At 36.6% G+C, this 23,258-nt stretch overlaps 1 protein-coding gene and 1 non-coding gene across 3 annotated transcripts in view; both read right to left on the bottom strand.

The window, feature by feature from the left end:
- DPYD (dihydropyrimidine dehydrogenase) overlaps positions 1–23,258 on the bottom strand; it is a 1,157,760-nt gene that overhangs the window by 948,074 nt on the left and 186,428 nt on the right. The window lies entirely within an intron of this gene.
- On the bottom strand, positions 2,126–2,261 carry LOC115870234. The gene has a single exon (XR_004046605.1). It is a non-coding gene; the product is annotated as a small nucleolar RNA SNORA15 (small nucleolar RNA).

Genomic DNA, 23,258 nt, shown 5'->3' with positions numbered 1-23,258 from the left:
CTCCTTTCCTATTGTACTACTATTTCGAATATTTCGTGTAAACATAGTCTTCCTAAGATGGACAAATTTTCATCAAGAGATATCCATGATGCAACTCTCAAATCTACCCAAATATCACAAAATAGAGAAGAAAGTTAAGCATGTCTCACTGTTGCCTTTAATTTTTTGTGGAATAAATCTTCTACTCAGTTATGCTTTAAAACTTCCATACAGGGTACACAAAAATAACCTAGAAGATTATTTTTAAAATGAAGTAAGGCCTAGAAAGTGTATTTTTTATAAAGCTATCTGATAATTGCTATACAAGTTTTATTTGATTACACTTTAATATATAGCATCAACAATTATGAGTTGGTAAAGCAAAAAACTGAAGTCATTCACTTACTCTTCCAATTAACAAATATTGTACATACTTAATAATTCAAGAAAAAAGGATGAGTAAACATAATCCTCAAATAATTTACATTCCAATAAATGCAACCATCCAAATAAAGCTATCTGAGAAAAAAGGCATGACCCATGAAAATGCACCATACTGTGGTAATTTATTAAAACTTGCATCGTGCTGTACAATGTAAACTTTACTTTTTATACACATCTCTTTAATCTTCATATCTTTGTATTATTATTGTTATCTCCATTTTTCAGAAGGAATTTTTTTTTCTTTGTCGTAAATCACACAGCTAATTAAGGATAGTAGACATTCATTCATTTTCCTCCAGTATTTTTCATAACCAATTAAACTAATCCCTTCATCCAATACATAGATGTAGTTATTATGAAAATAAAATTGGAATTTCTCATTACACACTGATAAAAAATCAATGTTTGTTCAATCCACTAGTGGCAGTGAAGTTTTGTTTCAATACACCTGGAAAATCTATTTTTCTACTCCCAGTATATTTTAAATATAATAATTATGTACATGGTTTACATACATGTTTTCACACAGCTTCAAACAAACCTCTGTTAAACCCAGTAAAGAGGAACTGATTACAAGGATCTATATATAACCTCCTCCCTGGGGGATGAGCAACAGAAAAATGGGTGAAGGGAGACGTTGGACAGTATAAGATATGACAAAATAATAATAATTTATAAATTATCAAGGGTTCGTAAGGGAGGGGGAAATAGGGAGGGAGGGGGAAAATGAGGAGCTGATACCAAGCGCTTAAGTAGAAAGCAAATGTTTTGAGAATGATGATGGCAACAAATGTGGATGGATGGATGGATGGATGGATGGATGGATGGATGGATGGATGGATAGTGATAAGAATTGTACAAGCCCCCAATAAATAAGGAATGAGAAAATACAGAAAGAAAAAACGAGGCAGAGACAGAAAAAGGGGGAAAAAGAGAAAGCAGGCATCCAGGAGTAGGGATATGAGTTATTTGCTTAGTTACCACAAAAGTAATAATTACCCTGTAGCTCCATGGGAACAATGGTAATTTCACACTAGTTCATGTTACTGTTATCACCCTACATCCTGAAAACTGTGAAATTAATTTGTAGCAATATTGTATGTGTTGGCCATAGCTGTTCCCTCGGTAACTGTATTATGCTACCATAGAGAAGGAATGTTTGCCAATAAAATGGGCAGTAGCAACCTGATTATACAGGAGAAAACATTTAACTAAATACACATAGCATAGCAATCACCCTGGAAAAACTACACAGCTTACCAAAAGAATTTTTGCTGCTTACTGTCTATTTTGACTGAAGTAGCTTAAATGATCAAATTACCCATTTATATTTGCTACAGCATCTTAAAAAGATAACATTGCAAAGAAAAAGTAAAAATGCAATATATTTTCCTGTTCTTTTTCCTGTTTCCTTCTTTAAAATTATAACTATGCTATTAAAAGTCATATTAATATATATGTAAACATACTTACACACTTCAATGAAAAGCATGCATGCAGCTGATAGCTAGGCAACCCTGAGGTATAAACAAAGTTACGAGACATATTTTTTTTTAACAATTTTGCTTTAGGAAATGCAATCAAGAAAGAAAATCTGTTACATCTGCACTCAACTACCTGCAAAGTCACTGAAGGAAAAGTTGAACATTTGGCCAAAAGGAGGGTAATTTAAATTTCTACTTTTTCTGTTTTTCTTTTTTTTCTCTGTGTTCACCTTTACAGATGATATGCCATGAAGAAGACGCAGCACACTGGAAGTACGTTAAAGGGGAATAATACTGTGGCATGGTGTCTGGCTGTGTAGATTACGGATAAAAAAACACAGTATTCGGCCATGCGTTCTACTTTTTCCAACATATAATTTTCAAGAGAGTGCACACTAAAATGAAAAAGTACAACTATATGATGACATAAGAATTCCTGAAAGAGAAATGTGTGATTTAAAAAGTCATGTATCATTTTCTCTGGATGATTTAATAACTCAGCAGCTTCTCCTGATCACCAATTCTACCTATTTTTCATGATATTAGCAGGGCTGAATATACAAGGGGGCATCATTTTTCTACAAATCTTTGAAGACCCTTTGTAGGCCAGAATATCAAAGAATTACCTGACTTTCAGTTTAACTAATATATATGTATCTGTGCTAAGCCAAGTACCATGAGACTGTTATTACTTTTATATTTTTCAGGTAGGAAATATGAATCCTAAAGAACAGATCTTTTTATGGTTCTGACATGATCAATCAATAGCTAAAGAGAGAACTGCATGCTAGGATTTACAATAACCTCTTGATAAATAATCCATGAGTAAAACAAATGGTTATGTGCTTGGCCATTAATCAAAAGATTAGTAGAGTCCACTCAAACTATCTAGGAAGAAAGGTCTGGTGATCAGGCTTTGAAAATCAAGCTACTGAAAAACCTAGGAAGCACAGGTATACTCCAAGTCACATGCATCACCATGAGTGTGCGTTAACAGCAACTGCCATTTTTATATATAGCAATATGTATTGTGTATTTATGTGTATATGATGATACATGTATCATCATATATGTATCTATGTGTATAATCACAAATGTATTTATGTGTATATGATGATACATAATAAATATGAATTAAATAAAATATAATATATGTATCTTTCTTCATATATGAAATGCTGTTAATAAATAGTTATTACTGCTTTCTTCTGGCAAATCATTGATATCTGTGAAATAAACAACCTAAAGGAATATTCCATTCCAATGAGTTCAAAAGAAGAATTATGTATGGGCAGAAATTTACTGGGTCCCATTTGGCTCTTACCCAACAATATTTTTTTCTTTTCCAAATGTCTAACACGGACTGTGTTTTAAAGATCTGTTACATAAATGAATGGGTTCCTTTAATATTCTTATTTGCCCAGGCAAATATGGTCTCTGAAAGCCCTGTGCTCTGCTCATGTTCTCAGTGCTGTTCCGCTGCAGCACTTCTACGTAGGAATCTGATACTGCATTAGCCTTGGTCTCTGAAGAAGAAAACCCAGCAGAACTTAATATGTGTATGCATATAGAAGACATTTATATAAAAAAATGCTCACAGGGTTGTGCAAATGGGTAAATCCTGTCCAGTTCAAGTTCGTGGATCATGTTGTAAACTGACTCCTGTATCTTGGGGGGAATGATGAACCAGGAAGCATGAGTTGAAGCAAGAAGACCAGAATTGTTTAGGGAGTCAAATCAATCCAGTCAGCAGTCCAGTAATAGCTCCTCAGATCGGCAGGCATTTTGAAGGCATTATGACAGAGGGTTGATGAATCAGACACAGAATTCAAATCCAGCAGAAGTGACAAACTTTTCAACCGAGTCTACTTGAACAGAGGGAGCAGGCCAACCCCCCTCGGAGTCTTTCAGTTGCATCAAGGCTGTGACATAATTAGGGGGTGGGGGGGAGGTGAGGTGCGTGTCCTCCACCCGAAATGCTGTCTGTGCACACACAATGCTGATCGTATTATGTTAGATCCCATAATGAAGTCAATTAAAGTATATTAGTTCCTACCACAGAGGATCACTGCCAAACAAGTGAGAACGCTGATCCAGCTAGGTTGACAGAAAACCTAACTATGACCAAGTAATCTATCTTCACTGCAGCTCTTCACACAGTCTGTACTCACTGGTGCAGCCAATGTGTCCATCAGCAGTCTCTATGGGAGGCTTCTTTCTTGCTGTTCCTCTATATAATCAAGCATGATGTCTGTCCCCATGGACCGATCTTACCTGATAACGTGTCCAAAGTACATGAGATAAAATCTGGTCGTCCTTTCTTTAAGGACCATTCTGACTGTATTTCTTCCAACACAGACCAAGTAGCTCAGAGCATAGTCAGTATCCTTTGACAACTTGAAAATATCTATGTGTCAATTCTTTTGTGTCGTGTCTATTAATTTTCTGGCTTTTATGTGCACATAAGACAAATGAAACAGCATGTCTTGGGTCAGGCATACCTTACTCCTCTAAGTGTTATCTTTGGGTTTTTTAAAACTTAAAAAAGGATTTTGAAGCAAACTTATCTATTGGTTTTATTTCTTGACTGCTGACTTTGTGGATGTTTGTTTTGAATCCAAGTAAAATGAAATCCTTGTCAATTTCAATCTATTCTCCATTGATCATGATGTTATAATAATTGATCCAGTTTTAAGGATTTGTTTTCTTTATGTTCAGGTGTTATCTGTACTGAAGGCTGTAGCCTTTGATCTTTATCAGTATTAAATGGTATAGTTGGTATTTGAACTCTTGATAGTCTCACTTTAGTCTTTTTACTTCCCGTTTTGCTATTCAGAATGTGCATGTTGTTGACTATGTAAGAGTGCACTAATGGGGAAATTCATCAAGATGCATGAAGAACTAATGACTGAATGAGATGTTAGAATAAATTCAGAAGCAACACCTTCAAGTCACAATAATTTGCTTGCCATGGAATGGTGAACGTCCCTGTCTCCTTCTAAAGTGGCCTGGTGGGGAAGTGATGAAAGCACTCAGCTACTAGCAGAGAGTAGTTTGGAGCTTAGTTGAACTCACCAGCTGCTCTGTGGGAGAAAGACGTGGAAGCTCACTCCCATGAAAATGCGCAGCCATAGAAACCAAATGGGTTACTTTGTCTTGGGATAGACTCTGAGAGACTGGGTGTCATTTGGATTTGGTCTCCCCCAGTGGAACAATTCAACACTGCAGGTATAAAAGACTTACACCTAGTCTTTTTCACATATTTTCTTTTTTGTGTTTCATGATTTTCTTTTTCACGTATCATTTTGGAAGCAGAGTTTCGATAAGGCATTGAAACCCTAGTAATTTTGTTATAGATTTTTAAGAAAATTGATTAAAGTTTTCTCTGTGAAAACTCTATGGGAGAGGATTTTGAGGTAACAATCTCAAGAAATTGGCCAGGCTGTGATAAAGACCAAAATCACAGAGTAGTAGTAACACATGTTGATTTCAGGTTATGACGGACCACATAGTTTGCACTTCACCTTTGTTATTTCATATAACTAGCAAGGATTTTCAGAAGACGATTTTTTCCCCTCTTTTCCCCCAGGATGTGAGCACGTAGTCTGGCAATTACTATCACATGCTTAGTAACTTCCTGGAAAATTTGCTGATTATGTAAAACAAGGATGCATTAGATTGCAAGGCTAGGATGATTACTAAGGCTTCATTGAAGTGTAAAAATTCCCTGGGAATCCATTATTCTTACTAACATACAAAATTCCTCCAGTGCAATGTCAGTCATACTATGGAATAGATCATTTAGATGCAGCCTCTCAACCTAGTCATAACTCCAAGCAAAACCAAACTCACTGCCACAGAGTTGATGATGAATCAGAGCAACCCTATAGGGCAGGGCAAAACTGCCCCTGGGGGCTTACCAGGCTGAAACTGTAGAAAACTCCATCTTTCTCTCATGAAGCAGCTGGTGATTCTGAACTTTCATCCTAACAGATAGTAGCCCAAAGCGTGCACATTATATCACTGGATATACTATGAGCCACAATGAAAGATTGTTTAAATTCCATCTTTCTCTCAATGAGTGTTGTAAAGCTTTATTTTGTTCACTAGTGACTTGCTGTTGAGAGCCTAGTTGTCACAAGAATGAAGTAAGTAAATATGTATGAGGAGGCTGCAAAAAAACCAAAAACCATAGAGAAGGCCATTACCTCTTTTCTTTTTCGTTCTTTTTGGGGTTTTTTTTGTTGTTGTTGTTGTTTTACCCTAACATGACCTCTTAATTCTATTTTTTCATGAACTTTTTGAACCTCCTCCCATAATAGAATGCTGCATACCAGTACCCCATGTTCTGAGTGAATGCTGGTAGCTAAATATAAATGGAAACTTAAAACTAAAGATATAGAATGTATATAAGCCCTTCAGAGTTTGAATCACTAACTTTTCTGTTCACAGCCCACCACTTAACAATCCCTAGATAGGAGTAGTATGTGGTGGTGGTCTGTGCTATGGAGTTGATACTGTGCTATGGTCTCATCGAGACCATATAGGACACAGTAGAAATACCTCCTATGGTTCCTTTGAATGCAAGATTTATGAGAGCAGGTGCCTGAACCTGTTCTCCCCTAGATCTCCACGAAGCCTTTGTTTAACAGTGGAGCACTTCAGTGTTCTCCACAAACTCCTCATTGATTATACAGCAGTTCATGCAGGAAATGTTTTCTCGTTTTTGGTTTAGTTTCTCTTGTAGGCATCTAATCACTCCAATATTTTCAAAACATGACTTAAACTATTTTTCTACCTTGCATACGAATCTTGCTAATTTTACAAGGCAAAACGCCAAATTAAAAAAAAATAAGTCATTGATGTTTTTCTCATACAAAGTGGTATAAGTTACACAGGTAAATGAAACTTACCAACTTATTATGTTTTTATATCATTCTTGTTTTTGTTATATGCCATAGAGTCGGTTCCAAATTGTAGTGACCCTGTTTACAACAGAATGAAACACTCCCCTCTCCTCAAAATTATTATGTTGGAAACAAACTTGATGTGTTTGAAAAATGGTATTAAAGACCTCCTCGATGGAGTTGTGTTGAGGGAGAGGAGAGCTAAGACAGTAGAGAATATCTTGGCCATGGGAAAAAGTAGCAAATGGAGATGTCTTGTCTAGGGCCTTTTGTATAAATAGATCATTGATATTTAAATGATTGCTACAAGTCAGAAATGACCCCATAGCATGAGTTTGGTTTAGGGTAAATGATTTGCACACAGGAAGCCTGTGAAGTGCAAAATGTGAATTCATACTCTGTGTAACACCAAAGCATATTTTTGTTGTTGTGTGGTTGTTATGTTTGTATTCAATAGCAACTGTAGTACCTAGTTAAGATATATATTTAATAAATGTTCATGAACATACATGGCTATGTGATGTGACTGCTGAAAAATCTAATAAGTGAAGTGAATTTATTTTAACGTATTCAGATGTGTTTAACAAATTATACCAATGACAAAATAAATATTTACTGTCCCCTTACTTTTTTTACTATTGTGCTAAATATATATATGTGAATTATCATCACCCTAATAGTAGTTTGGTCACCCTAATAACAATCCTTGGAGGTAAATATTATTATACCTATTTTATGCATGAGAAACCTGAGACTCAAATGCATCAAGAAAGTTGTTCATGGCTATACACTGGTAATTGGTAATTTCATAATAATAAAAAGAATCACAAATTACGTGACTGGCTCCAAGAATTCTGTTAAATCATGGTTTATTAGTTCAATTTGAAGCAAGCCTTTGTGTGATTATTTCTCCAAATAAAAGAGAGTACTCAGATATCTAAATTAGCAGAATAATTACAGAAAAGTATATATAGGAGCACAGGACCTTGAGAAACTTTGTACTACTTGCCAAATCGGGACAGAGACTAAAGGCTACATGGTCTTGAAGACAAGAGAAAGAAGTATCTCTGAGCACACCTGAGAAGAGGTTTTGCAGATTGAAGAAGTATATCTTTATTTTTTTTATCCTAGCTTGTAACCTGTTAGCTTCCCTAACAGACCCATGTAATGGTGAGTATTGTTATGAGTTCATGGAATCCATAATTCAATCGATTGTTCTTATTAATTTAGCAGAGAAGTAGAGCCCCATAGATGGAACAGTTGGTGTCAGAGTAGGATAAAGGAAGAATAGTCGAGAAAGTTGATCTCTGTTTTATGAGAATTGCCTTGGGCAGATGTGGAGTTTAAGTCTGCTTTTCTCTCTCTTTTTTAAAACCATTTTACTGGGGGCGCATACAACTCTTATCACAATCCATACATACATACATTGTATAAAGCATATTTGTACATTTGTTGCCATCATCATTCTCAAAACATTTTCTTTCTAGTTGAGCCCTTGGTATCAGCTCCTCATTTTCCCCCTCCTTCCCTCCCTTATGAACCGTTGATAATTTATAAATTATTATTTTTTCATGTCTTACACTGACCAATGTCTCCCTTCACCCACTTTTCTGTTGTCTGTCCCCCAGGGAGGGGGTTATATGTAGATCATTGTGATCAGTTCTCCCTTTCTCCCCGATCCAGGGATACATATGGTAGGTAACCAACTAAAAAGAGGTGAGGTGGAGAATAAAAAAGGCATTGGTAGTGGGGGAACAGGACACTAACCCACCCAAGGGGAGGGTACTGCCTTTCTCTTCTGTATCCAGGGGAGTTCATACTTAGTCCTTATGCCCACATCCTCAATGGCCCAGAACTTAATAGTGTTGTATATTCTGTTGAGTGGTAACTAACTCATCTGCAGCTGGCAGCTACTCAGAGCAATATGCCTTGATCATCATCATCATTGTTGTATGAGACACAAAGCTAAACTGGTTCTTTTTCCCTCTTATAACATATTTTCTTTCAACAAGAACACCTGTGTAAATGTAGTTATCTTAGGTCTCTTTACTAAAATATTTGAGCAATAATAATGCTTTACATTAATAATAACACCTATCCCATATGATTCCTATAATTAAATGAAGTATAAATATTTTATAAAGTGTTTCTAAAACTGATAGCAAATATCACATAATCAATAAATTAGAGCTATTTGTATTATTTCTCCATTTTTTCTTTACCTTTTTGGTTCCTTCCTCACATCTCACGTTAATGAGCTTCAGTACATTTTTAATCACCTCAAAGAGCCATTTGTGAAGATGCCCTGCCCTCTTGTTCCCCATTTATGCATCACGGCTTTCTTTAAAAATGTTACATTTGAATGCACCCATGTTAACCGGGAAAATGATAGGTATATACTGAAAAATATCACGGTTAGCTATTAAGTAATCCCTTAAGACTCAAGAGTGATGGGACGCTTCTTGGATCAACCTCCCATTCTTCCAACTCCAGAGCTATTATTTAAAATGTTCTCTTTTTTTACTTTCTGATTTACAGGTGACTTTTGGTCCATAACCTTGACCACCAGCCGATAAGCTTCCATTAAATGTTTGTCACCAACAAGAAGCCTTTAGATGGTTCTCTGTAACAATGTGGACACCAAATGCCTTCAGTCTATTAGCAACTCTCCCTGTTTTTTGTTGCCTTTTTTTTCATTTGCTCCCCTGGTACACGGGTGTTTCTGTCCCTGCTCCTAGTAAGAGGAATTCCCCACATACATCAACTGCATTCCGTCTCCTTCCACCGCCTGTACAGTCACAAAATTTCTATTTTTCATTGTTTCCCCCTTTATTTCTTGGCACTTATTTATTGTTGTTGTTTTTAGGTGCTGTGTGGGTTCCAACTCCTAGGACATAGCCCCTGTGTACAACAGAAGGAGGCAGTGATCGGCGCGGTGCCATCCTCACGATGGTTGCTATCGTGGAGCCTTTTGTTGCAGTCACTGTGTCAATCTCTCGTCAAGAATTTCCTCTTTTTTCATCATTTTTATTGGGGCTCATACAACCCTTATCACAATCCATACATCAGTTGATGCAGGCATGTTTGTACATATGCTGTCCTCATTCTCTTCTAGACATTTACTTTCTATTTTTTGACATTTACTTTCTATTGAGCCCTCGGTACCAGCTCTTTTTTTTTCTCCCTCCTCCCCCTCACACCCTCATAACCCCCCAATAGTTGGTATATTGTTAGTATTTTCATCTCTTACACTGACGGTTGTCTCCCTTCTCCCGTGTTTTCTGTTGTTCTTCCCCCTGTAGAGGGGTGTATGGTTATGTGTCGATTGTTGAGATCTCTTCCCACTTTCCCCTTTCCTCTCCTCCACTTCCCCCTACCCTTCTGGCATCAACATCCCCACTCCTGGATTCTGTGTGTCATGAGCTCCCATCCCTTTCTATACTCGTGTACATGTTCTGGTCTAGTCTTAACTGGGAAGCAGCACTGGGTTCATGGTAGTGGGGGCGGGGGTAAGGAAACCTCAAGGAACCAGAGGAATATAGTGTGTTTCATCAATGCCTTACTGCACCCTGGTGACTCATCCCCTCCCTGTGGGCCCTCTGTGGGGAGATTGTTCTACTGTCTACAGATGGGCTTTAGCCCCCCTTCATTCTCAACAATATGTTTTTGTTTGTTATGTGTCTGCTGCTGCCTATTACCTGGTCCCTATGACTCCTCATGATCGCACCAGTGGTGTGCTTCTTCCATGTGGACTTGCTTCACTGCTGAATGAAGGCTTTTTTAACTTCAAGTCTTTAAGACCCCAGGCGCTATATCTTTTAATAGCCAGGCACCATCTTCCCTCTTCACCACATTTGTTTATACACCTGTTTTGTCTTCAGTGATTGTGTAGGGAAGGTGAACATCTCAGACTGCTGATTGGTTAGAACAAAGTGTTCTTGTATTGAGGGAGGGTATGAGCAGAGGCCCTTCTAGTGACTTCAATAAAATATCTCCCTGAATCCTACATCTCCTTCTTCCTTACCACAGCCAAAATGTTGTTTTGTTTTGTTTTTTTATATTGATTCTTTTCCATTCTTTTAGTTAATTCCAATTTGGCTTCTGTTTCTACTTCTACATGGATATAGTTCAGCCATTGATTATGCCCACACCTTGAAATCATGAGAATACTGTTTTAGAACTCCTTTTAGTTTATCTTTGGAAGCACTTGAACGGGTTAGTTACACTCTACAACTTAAAAAATACATTCTTCTTTCATCTCAGGAAACCATATTTTTCCTATCACCTACATGGGCATTCCGATCTTCTATGCTCCCTCACCTTCAGCGCTTCTTTACCTAAAGAATCATTAAATACTGAAGTTCCTCTATGTTCTGCTACTGTCTTGCTTTGCTCTTTCTGAACTCGTTCACTTGGCTTCGATGACATTCTGTACCATACGCTTGTCCAGCATTCTCAGATCTCAACACTCTAGTCCATTTCCCCCCTTAGTTTTGGACTTTTGTATCAAATTGCTTACGGAATAAAACTATTAATGCAATTAATTAACTCCACAAATATGTACTGAGCACTAGCGTAGGAACATTTCTATATTTGGGGGCTATACTGTGAACAGATTAAAGTCCCTGCCCACCTTGAACTTACATTCTACGGACAAGATGCACTAAATATAAACAAGTAAGACACATTAGCTAGTTATATCTTCTCAAGAGATAAATAACTTAGGAATGAGAACTGCAAAATATTAATGATATAACTTCGGTTGCAAATTTATATGGTACCTAAGGAACATATCACTGAGAAGGTAGCATTTAGAGGACAATTAAAGGATGAAAGAAAGCGAGGAATTCCTGTTCCCTAGAAGCAGAAAGAATGAAAAATGCAAAACCTTTACTCTCTCTCCCAATTTTAGCTATGTGTGATGCCTTTTTATAGTGTGTCTTCTTTTGTCCTTATTGAATTTTAGTTGCTCATTCATTTCCCAACAATACATCTCCTATGCTATAAAAAAAATCCTACAAGCTCTTTCAAATTGTTTGCTGTTCTATCAGTGATAAATACCACTTATTATATTACTTTACTATTAATGTCTTATCTTTATGTAAACTAAATTCCCCAATATTTTCATTCCTTATAGAAGTAGGGAAGATACAAATGATGTCTACATAAATAATATTAAACTGTGTCAATTCATCAATTTGGATTTTATTATGTAAAAGGCACTATTCTTAATACAAACGGAGATGCAAAGCAGCCAGATTGTAGTGGGTTGAGGTATGACTGGGAGGTAAAGACAAGGAGTCATGCTGCACATACTAAATATTCTAAAAGCTTGGCAGTGAAATGCCTTCCAGATAAATTTGTAGTTGGATACAGCACAATTTTGACAGTTGGCTCTCAGTGAATTCTTGCAGGTTTTTTAAACTATTTAATTATGAGCATATGAACATAAGCCTTAATTAAGACAAATCTTTCTTCTGCCTGAATAAGAACTGCCAAGATGTCAGAGGGCAAGAGTAAAAGTTTCTGTCTGAACTCAGTTTATAGTCTCCACATTCGCAGACTGTGTAATGATTGCCCCATGCTATCCTACTCATACCCATCACTGTCAAGTCAATTCCAACCCATAGTGAGCAGGCAGGACAGAGCAGATCTGTCCCACTGGGTTTCCAAGATTGTAATCTTCGTAAAGCAGACTGCCACACACTTCTCCTGGAGAGCCTCTGGTAGACATAAACCACTCCTTTCACTTACCAGTCGAGCACTTTAAACACTGTGCCATCATAGTTCTTCCCCATCCCCCTCTGACCCCCATGCAATCAGAGACTGGTAAAGATGTTGTGTTAGACAGGGTTCTCTAGAGAGATAAAACCAAATTCCTGATAATATAATATATTTATTTATAAAGATAATTAATATATAATGAAAAATGAAATGTTAAATCATAAAGATAATTAGATATATAACGAGAAATGAAATGTTAAATCATATACAGATAAATATACAATACAAGAAATAAACAGTTAAATTAGAAGCACTATAAATGGCTTAGTGCAACTCATGTCTGTGAGAGAAAGTTGAGAGACTAGCAGTCCTTTAAGTCTCTATCTGATGCCAGATCTTCCTCTATTTGTAGAGAGAGCTAGGTTATGTCAGAACAGCAGCCAATCACAAGGCAGGTCACCAATCGCCAGTCCCCAGCTCCAGAGAAGTCTTAAAGGGACCTCAACTTACAGCAACACAGTCCACAGGCTAGGCGTCCCACAGGCTGTGTAGCCTTTAAATTGAGGCACAGAACAAGCAAGGCAGCCGCACACTAGTCCGATTATCACAGAGCGAGAGACAAGAAAGGCAAGGCTCACCAAGCCATCCATCTCTCTGCCCCTCAGTCAATCCCACCTGCGTTTATCAGCCAGGTTGGCACAATAAACTGTCTCAGATGTTCACCCACAGGTGAAGGGACATCTCTGCTCCAATCAGAACTTTAGGGTTAGGTGTTACATAAAAAGCCACTGAGACAGAATCAACCAATACTACTCCAAGCACCCTATGCCCAGATCTATCCCTCAGATTACCAACACCCCTGATTATATCTCCAAGACCCACTACCTGAGATGCTGCCTTCAGAAATCTTATAGTGTGGATGCTCTAGCTCTCCTGCTTTTCTTTCTCATCCTGACTGACCCTTTGGAAACCTAGAACCCTTGCCACTAAAGATACAACTAACCGATATGCACTCATTCTCCTAGATTCTGTGGACGTTTCTGATGAGATCCTTTCTTCTATTAATGCAATTACTTTTTGTCATCTACTAAACACTCTTGACACAATTTCAAAATAGGCAACATCACAAAACATTGAGTAGTACAAGATTCATTTGAAAACTAATAGCATGTTTTAAATTTTCACAAATTTATATAATGCATCCTCCCACCACCCTGCTAGAGTCGAGAGATGGTTCTTAAATAATTTTAGGTTATCTTTCAAAAGTTCTATTGGATCCTATATATTTTTGTTTATTGTTATTCATTTTTAATTCACAATAAAAATACCACCTTGTCTTAAACTAAACTGATCTGGTTTAACAAGAAGTAGTCAAGTATACAGACACCAGCAAAATATTGATACAGGCAAGAAGATAATTTAAATGACTAAAAGTTTATTTCTTACATGTCTTCAACATGTAAGTTTATTAATTTTTTTAAATGAACACATTATTTTATCAATCTGAAGGTATGAAATTATTATAATAAAAGCAAATTAGACATATTAAATGCTCTATAATTATCTCATTTATATGGCTAAGGTTATTAGCTTATATATGATGTCTTTAAAATAACTCCCATTTGCAGTTACATTTCAAACTGCAGATTCGATGCACTAGCCAGGAAGAATGCCACATTCCTGCTGTGCTAAACTTACTGAAACAAATAGAAAAACACTTTATTGTGTTTTGCCCTGTTTTACTATTTTGTAATTGGACTACCCTACAGGAAATACTCTTCCTTACAATATATCATTGGGTTACTATAATAATTTTGTTGTTCAAGCTCTTCCTTTATATACAACATAAAGACTTCTGAAATATTATAGCAAGGATAAAAAGACAATAATTTAAATTTTTTTTAAATTTAAAAGACATTAATTTAATTTAATTTATATTTAATTTATTTAATTTAAATATAATTTAAAAGACATTAATCAAAAAGTTGATTGAAAAAGATCCACAAATGGTAATTGCTCCCAATAATAGAATTGAATGTATATATACTGACAAAGGAAATATGGACAAACACTTCTGCAAATATTTCTATTCAATATAATTACATAAAAGAGAAGTTAGTAACTTTGGATAAATATATATCTTCTTTAAATTAAACAAATATACATTAAAAACATGTATCTTACTAGTGAAACGTATTGTTCCCCACTCTTTAATTATTAAATGCAATGTTGCTAAAATTTAAAGTTCTTTTGTGTACAAGCAAGCCATGATGCTTGGTCACGGCAAGGTTACTGCAAGGTCAGCTGTTTGAAACCACCAACCACACAAAAAAAGAAAATGACGTTTTCCAGGCCTGTAAAGATTCACATCCTTGGAACCCCACAGGGGAAGTTCTACCCTGACCTATAGGGCCACTATAGGTCATAGTTAGGAAGGGCCCATTAGCAATGAGTTTTGGTTTCTATACAAAGAAGTCTTGACATTTAGTTCTGTGGACTGTAATTTGGGACTGTATTCGCTGATACTTAAGCATATATTCCTCACTTTTCAATTGTTTCATTAGCTGCTAGCTCACAATTGCAATTATAAAAAAAAAACAACCTACTACTGAATTAACTTGGTTTTCTTCACCAGACCCACTCCCTGCCTCACAGACCTACCCTGTGTGTTAAGCTCAAAGTGGAAGCAGCCCGCTGTCTGGAAGTGTCTCCACCACCTGAGCCACCACTGCAGGTCTTCCTGGGAGAGAAGTGACTGGCCTGCATTAACCTGGTGGGAGTCCTTCCGAAAAGGACCAGCAGGAGGCAGAGGTAGTTGCTGCACTTGATCTCCACTAAGTGCCCTAAAAACATCAGGTACTGCAGGGTGAAGAGTACTGGGGCAATTCATTCCATGGCCACCACAGGAAAAGCTGGTAGCTTCTTCCTCCCCGAGCAGCAATTAGCTCCTGGCTCAAAAACCAAAAACAAATGTACAGCCACTCAGTCAATTATGGCATATACAATCCTATAGGTTGAAGTACAACTGCTCCCATGGGTTTCTGAGACTGGATATCTTTACAGGAGTAGAACGCTGTGGAAAGGCTGGTTTGCAATTGCTGATCCTTTGGTTAACCCACAAGACGTAACCCACTACGCAACCATGGTGTCAAATGTCAAGCCCTCCAAGACCAGAGTGCACTTGTTTCCATGGAGTGTGTCCGGACCTACTGGGCAGCAGCAGGCGGCGAGGGCTATGGATGTGGCAGATGTGCAGGGACATGCGCACAAGCAGTAACCCAGCTTATCACCTTGACCTCTGGCTCCATTGGTTGTGCAAGTCCCAGAGCCATTACCGGTATCCCAGGTCCATTCAAGTGCCATGCCTGCCAGCAAGCCTGCGGGCTCCATATCCAGAAGCAACGCTGTCTTAAGGACCCAGGCACTAGGTTTGCCTCCATGTCCTCCTTGTATTCACTTAAGGCTGATTTTCTACCACAACCTGATCTTTGGAACAAACCCATCTTGGTAAATGAAGAGTAGCTTGTTCCATGGTAAAATGTGTCAAAATAACATTTCCAAAATTACTAATGTTTTCAAGAAAGCTTAAAATGGATCATTAGAACATGCTTGGAAATTCCCAGTGATCTCTACATACATTTTAAGGCTACTTTAAAAATGAAAATAATTTTAATAAAATTGTTTTGACAGTGATATGATAAAATACATTTTGATAGTTTTTAAAGTAGGGGTGCTTCGTGAATATTTCTGCTGAATACCAAAAAAAGTCAACTTGTAAATAATGAAGTCTTATTCATAGTCAATGTATAAAAACAAAATGAGTTGATATGCTAAATGCTATTTTGTTAACCTAAATTCGCATTTTCATACATATATATTCAGGGGGGGAAAGAGTGATCATAACAGAACATAACATTCAATTTTGCGTTTCATATAAAGGACACCTGTTCTTTATATACTATGAGCATTTACTGAGAACCAGACTATGAAGATACCAAAAAATTTTATTTCACATAAAAACATATATATACAATTTCATCAGATATGGAAACACTTATGAGTATAACTAATAAAAAAAGAGACAATAAAAGATAATCATGTTAATCACAACTATGTTACTGTGTCCTAAATCTGTCAAAAAATGTATCATGAATGTGTACTTTCAAGGGCTTTTCAATGTTATACAAATAACAATAAATTAATGCATCTATTCCATAAAATTTTAATTAGATACATGCTGCAATGTATTTTTATATTATCTACCTACAGAATCTCATTGTTATTTATCCTCCTACAGCAAAGTCAGTTATTTGATTGTATTCACCCAAGCATAGCACATGCAATGATAGTGAACCCTCTCCTGAGAACAGGGAATTAAAAAAATTAGAAGATAATAAGTTGCATATTCTAGCTATTAAAACAGACACCTAGGAATAATAAGTGCTTAAGAGGTTACATAAAAAGCTCAATTAAAACTAACAGTTTTGTTTCTTTGAATTGATAAAACTACATTTTGAAGCACAGAACTGAGTTCATAGGATCAAGTTATCCCTAATTGTGTTTAACTTGACCAACTAATAACTACTTTTATCAGTGTAGTGCATTGTTTCATTTACATACAGTGTAACTTGACAGTGTATTACTTTAGTTTTTAAATCTGAAAATATTAATTTTATATTCATAAATATGTTTTAAATAATCTATGATCTAGATGTATTTTGGTTCATTCAACTAACATATGAACTAAAGAATGGTATTGTTTCCTGATTTAAAATCAGGAAAGGTATGTGTCAGGATTGCATCCTCTCACCATACTTATTCAATCCATATGTGGAAAAAATAATCAGAAGCTGTATTATATGAAGAAGAATGAAGCATCAGGATTGGAGGGAGGCTTACTAACAACCATGCTTGCTGAATGTTAGCATGAAGTCCTTGCTGATGAAGACCCAGGATTGCTGTCTTTAGTATGCATTGCAACTCAATGTAAAAAGGACCAAAATCTTCACAACTGGGCCATTAGGTAACATCACTGTTAGTGGAGAAAAGACTGAAGTTGTCAAGGACTTTGTGTCTTGTTTGGGTCCACAATCAATGTTCATGCAAGCAGCAGTATTGAGATCAAAAGATGCACTTCACTGGGTATATCTGCTGCAGAAACCTCTTTAGAGTATTAAAACACAAAGGTGTTACTTTGAGGAGTAAAGTGTGTTTGACCCAAGCCATGGTATTTTCCATTGCCTCATATGCATATGAAAGTTGAACATTGATTAAGGAAAGCCAAATGAGAATTAATGTATTTAAATTGTAGTGCTGGCAAAGACTATTGAAAGTACTATGGACTGCTAGAAGGACAAACAGATTTTCCTTGGAAAAAGTAGGGTTAGAGTACTCCTCATTGGCAAGGATGGCAAGACATCATCTCACATACTTGGGACCTGCTGTCAGGAGAGACCAGTCCCTGGAGAAGAACATCAGGTTTAATAGAAGGTCCTCAACAAGATGGATTGAACAATGGCTGCATCACTGGGCTCCAGCACAGGAACAATTGTGAGGATGGCGCAGGACCAGGTAGTGTTTCCTTCTGTTTTGCACGGGGTCTCTAGGGGTGGGGAAAAACTCAGTTCCCCTAAGGACAACGAATGCTTTGGAATGTAGAGGTGAAGTGGGTAAATATACCCCTAGGCCCCGCTGGACACAGGCTGAATCCTCATGGTGTATGAGTCAAAAGGAAGAGGATAAAATGTTTATCAAAGGCATAAAAGAAGGTAAAAACCAAATTCCATCATTTTAAAATATTTAGGAAGCAAAGACTACCTTAAAAATCTTGAGATATTTGCCAGATTTAGAAATTGTTGGGTGTGATTCCAAATAATTAATTTGGATCCCCTTGAGAGCAACTTTAGAATTTATTGTTTGTCCTTTTAGATTGAATCTTTCATAAACTAGGCTATAGATGGGTGAGTTCCTGAAACAGCCATCCAATTCCAATTTCAAATAAGTTTTCTTTTTTTTTTTTAATTGGATGTGGTGATTATCCCCTGTTCACAATACTCATGTCAAAAGACAAGAAAATATGAGTAAAATCCAAAGGAAAAGGCAGACAAGAGAACACAAATAATTCAAGTATTCGAGTTAGGAGAAACGGACTTTAAGAAGTAAACAAACGATAATAAGTATCTTAAATCATAAATTTAGTGAAAACAGTATCTTAGACTCCCCAAAAGCGCAGAGAACCCTAAAGAGAACACATAAAAAGAAATTGGCATGTGGTAGTATGAGCGTTAAGCTGATATAATCAAAGATGAGGAGAAAAATTTGAAAGTAGGTAGACAAGTTCATTTTGGGAAATATGCACAAGAAGACTGATGTCTCATAAGAAACAATGGAGCACATCAGACAATAGAACAACTGTACAGTGATTAGATTAATGTATGTTTATGCATATATATGTATACACACTCATATATCATTGCATATTTATTAGGTTTCCAAATTCAGTAAAAATATATTCTTTAAATAGAAAAGTGCAATGAAAATAATTTCAGATAAATGAAAACAGAGTTTTAGGTACAGTATAAAAATGCTAAAATAATTTCTTCAGCAAAATAACATACCTGATGGAAACAGACTTACAAAGGTTAAATAATGATCATCAGAAATTCTAAGTACTTTGGTAAGGATAAAACATTATTTTCTGTTAATTTTATTTAAAAACCCATGGCTATTTGAGACAGAAATTAAAAGTCTGGTAGTATTCCTACATATTCAGAGATAATATAATATCCCCAATCCAAATTCACTGCTATCAAGTTGATAGGGTTTCCAAGACTGTAATTCTTTATGGGAAATGACACTCTCATCTTGTATGAATTCAATGGGATGGCTGCTAATGGAAATATATATTTGCAAGGTTCTCATATGAGACATATAGCAAAATAAGAGGGGGTGGTAGGAGTGCATAGTGTAATTTCTAAAGCAATCATTTAAGTTTGTATATAATCAATACATAGGTGTCACTGTAAGAATTTAAATGATATTCTAAAAAATCCAAATCAATCCAACAAAATGAAGTAAAGGATGAACAAAGAACAGAAAACAAATAGGACAAATTAAAAATATTACAATCATATAGCAAGAATTTATTAAATATAAATTGACAAATAAAAAACACAGATTATCAAATAAGGGGGGATTTTAAAGTAAGATCTACCTCTATGCTGTCTGACACACTTTAAAATAGATTCAGAAAGAGATTTTGAAAAAATGGAAAATATCAAAAGTAGAAGTATGCAACACTTCAGTGACTATATTCATATCATACACATCAATAATCAAATAGTCAATTAATCAAGAAAACATAGCAATGTTAACAACAATGATAAAACAGGTTTGAGGCAAGCGAATTTTGGGAATGATGAGGGCAACAAATGTATAGATGTGCTCTACACAATTGATCTATGTATTGTGATGAATTTTATGAGCCCCAATAAATTGATTTAAAAAAAAAATACAGGTTTGCACTATAGAACACAGATCCAAAAGGCAGGAAGCAAAAATGTCAGAACTGATGAAATTGTTGGCAAATACCAAATAATAGTTACATATTTAAACAGTACTGCGTTTGAAAAAATAAACGTCATATCTACATTGAAGAGCAAAGTAGCACTACCAACCACCTTGACTTAAATGACATCTATAGAACAGAGGAGAAATAGTATTACATTTTCATAAAAAATTCACAAAGAATATATCTAATTCTGAGACAAAATCAAGTATCAAAATATTAAACCCTAGAGATTATATTTCCCTGCCATAACTGAATTAAATTAGAAGTCAATAACAATAAGATCTAGAAAAAGTTCAAGATCATTGTTAGAGATGCAATAGATCTACACACAAACTACGCCCCCCCAAAGTTTTTGTCACTCTGTTCAAAAGCAACTATTGAAGTGGGTGTGAAATGGTATATTTTTGTTGCTTTCATTTATATGTATTTGATAAATAATAAGTGAGCACATTTCTATGTGCCTATTTGGTGTGCCGATTGTATACCTATTTGTTGTGGGAGCCTCTTTGCTTAGGCGTTGCTCTACTTGTTACAGTTCACTAGCTGCTCTGTGGAAGAAAGATGAGGCTGCCTCCTTCCATCGAGATTCATGGCCTCTGAAACCAAAGAGGGAAATTCTTTTTTCATTTCTCTTTGGTGTCTGGATATTATCCTTCAGGATGTATCTATTCAAGAATTTTTACCATTTTTAAATTGGATAAATCTTTCATTTCAAAATTGATAATAATTTCCTCATTTTCATATATACATATATTTACATATGCACATGCTTTAGACCTCTATAAATGCCCTTTGCCTAATTCTTTCCTCCATTTTCTTTTACTTTCCTCTTGTCCCACTATCATGTTCAGCCTTCATTTGGATTTCAGTAATCCTCTCGGTTACATTACCCTCGATCAAGCCCTACCAGGCCTCCTACACCATTCTCGCCATTGATTTTAGATCACTTATTGTTCCCTTGTCCCTGTGTTTGTTAACACCCACTTCCTTTCCCCCATCACCCCCTCCCACCCCCACCCCCGGCACCGAAGATCCCATTGTTTTCTCCTCCAGATTGTTTATCCTGCCTATCTTACTTATCTAGATAGACCTGCAGAGATAATAGTATGCATAAAAACAAGACAGAGCAAAACAAAACGACAACAAAAAACCCAATGTCAAAAAAAAGGAAAGATTATAAATAGTTCAAGGTCTGTTTGTTGCCCTTTAGAAGTGTTTTCTGGTCAAGTCTAATGGGGTGCCATGCCTTGGCTCCAAAGTCTATTTTTGTTATTCCCTAGAGACTTTGTTGTTCTGCTCCCCTTGCTGTTCTGCTGCACGCCCCTAGTGTTTCACTTCTGTGTGGTGGGGTCAGATCTGGCATAATTCCCACACTGTGTCTCCAGTGTTGTCCCCCGTAGCACTATGGGTCAGTGAGGGACTTCATGTCTCATTGTGGGGCTAGCCATATGGTCCTCTCCATGCATTGGCTGCTCTGAGCAGGAATATTGTCCTCAGGGCTTGGTGGGCCAGGATGTTCTCCACTCTCTTCCTCCCCCTTCATTTCCTCCTGTGTGCTCTGATCAGACATGTCCTTCTTTGTGAGCTGTAGCTTCAGTGCTATCCTCTGCAGTAAATTCTTTGGGGGGGAGGGAGTCTGTCCACATAGCTGGGATAGATAGATAGATAGATGATAGATAGATAGATAGATAGATAGATAGATAGATAGATAGATAGATGATAGATGATAGATATAGAGATATTTTATATATGATAATGTGGAAATAGATCTATGTGCAAATATTTATAGGTTTAGTATTAAGGTAGCAAATGCACATTGGACTTCTACTTAAGTACTCCCTCAACACAAGAACACTTTGTTCTATTAACCTGGCATTCCATGATGATCACCTTCCCAACAAGATCACTGAAGACAAAGCAGGTGCATGAGCAAATGTGGTAAAGAAAGCTGATGGTGCCTGGCTATCAAAAGATACAGCATGTGGAGTCTTAAAGGCTTGAAGGTAAACAAGTGGCCATCTAGCTGAGAATCAACAAAGGCCACATGGAGGAAGCACACCAGACTGTGTGATTATGAGGTGTCGATAGGACCAGCTATCAGGCATGGCATCAAAGACCCAGAACAAAAATAAAAATATCATCTCATTGTGAATGAGGGGGAGTGCAGAGTGGAGACCCAAAGCCCATCTGTGGGCAACTGAATATCCCCTTACAGAAGGGTTGCAGCAAGGGCACAAGCCAGTCAGGGTGCAGGATAGCACCACTGAAACATACAACTTTCCTCTAGTTCTTTAATGCCTACCCCTGCCACTGCCCACTATCATGACTCCAATTCTACCTTAAAAATCTGGCTAGACTAGAGCATGTACATGGGTGCAACAGATAAGAGTGGGAAACACAGGGAAACCAGGACAGATAAACTGCCCAGGACCAATATTGAGAGTAGCCATACCAGGAGGATAAGGGGAAGGTGGGGGAAGATAGGAAGAAGCAATCACAATAATCTATCTATAACCCCCTCCAGGGTGAGGGACAACAGAACAGTGGGTGAATGGAGACATTGGTCAGTATAAGACATGAAAAAATAATAATATTTTATAAATTATGAAAGGTTCATGATGAAGGGAAGGTTGAGAAGGGAGGCAGAAAATGAGGAACTGATACCAAGGACTCAAGCAGAAAGAAAATGTTTTGAAAATGATGATGACAACAAATGTATAAATGTACTTGACACAACGGATGGATGGATGGATGGATGGATTTAGATAAGCATTGTACAAGCCCCCCCAAAAAATATTTTTTTAAAAAGAAGAGAAAAAATTGTTACTAATTATATCTTCATAACTATGCATTTAAAATATATGCTTTCATACAAATGATGCTTTGGTTTTGCATCTGAAAATTTTGATATTTTGTTTTCACTATTATTCAGTTCATAATTGTTAAGTTTAATTTCTTCACTGGACTTTGTGACTAAAAAATATGTTTGAGTTTGAGAATAGACAAGTAGTAGTTAGCATAAGGTCAAGGAGATGTTTGAAAGGTGCCAGTTAATATAGGGCATTTTAGAATTTTCTTGAATTGTGAGCTGGGAAGCCAGTTGCAAGTTGTTGGGGTTTTTTGAGGGGCCAGGGTTCCCACAGTTTGATG

Source organism: Echinops telfairi, unplaced genomic scaffold, assembly GCF_000313985.2.
Source record: "Echinops telfairi isolate 266 unplaced genomic scaffold, ASM31398v2 ScPeMD7_443;HRSCAF=831, whole genome shotgun sequence".
Taxonomy (NCBI): Eukaryota; Metazoa; Chordata; class Mammalia; order Afrosoricida; family Tenrecidae; genus Echinops; species Echinops telfairi.
The sequence above is the reverse complement of the archived record's forward strand: the minus strand, read 5'-3'. Positions and strand labels throughout refer to the sequence as shown.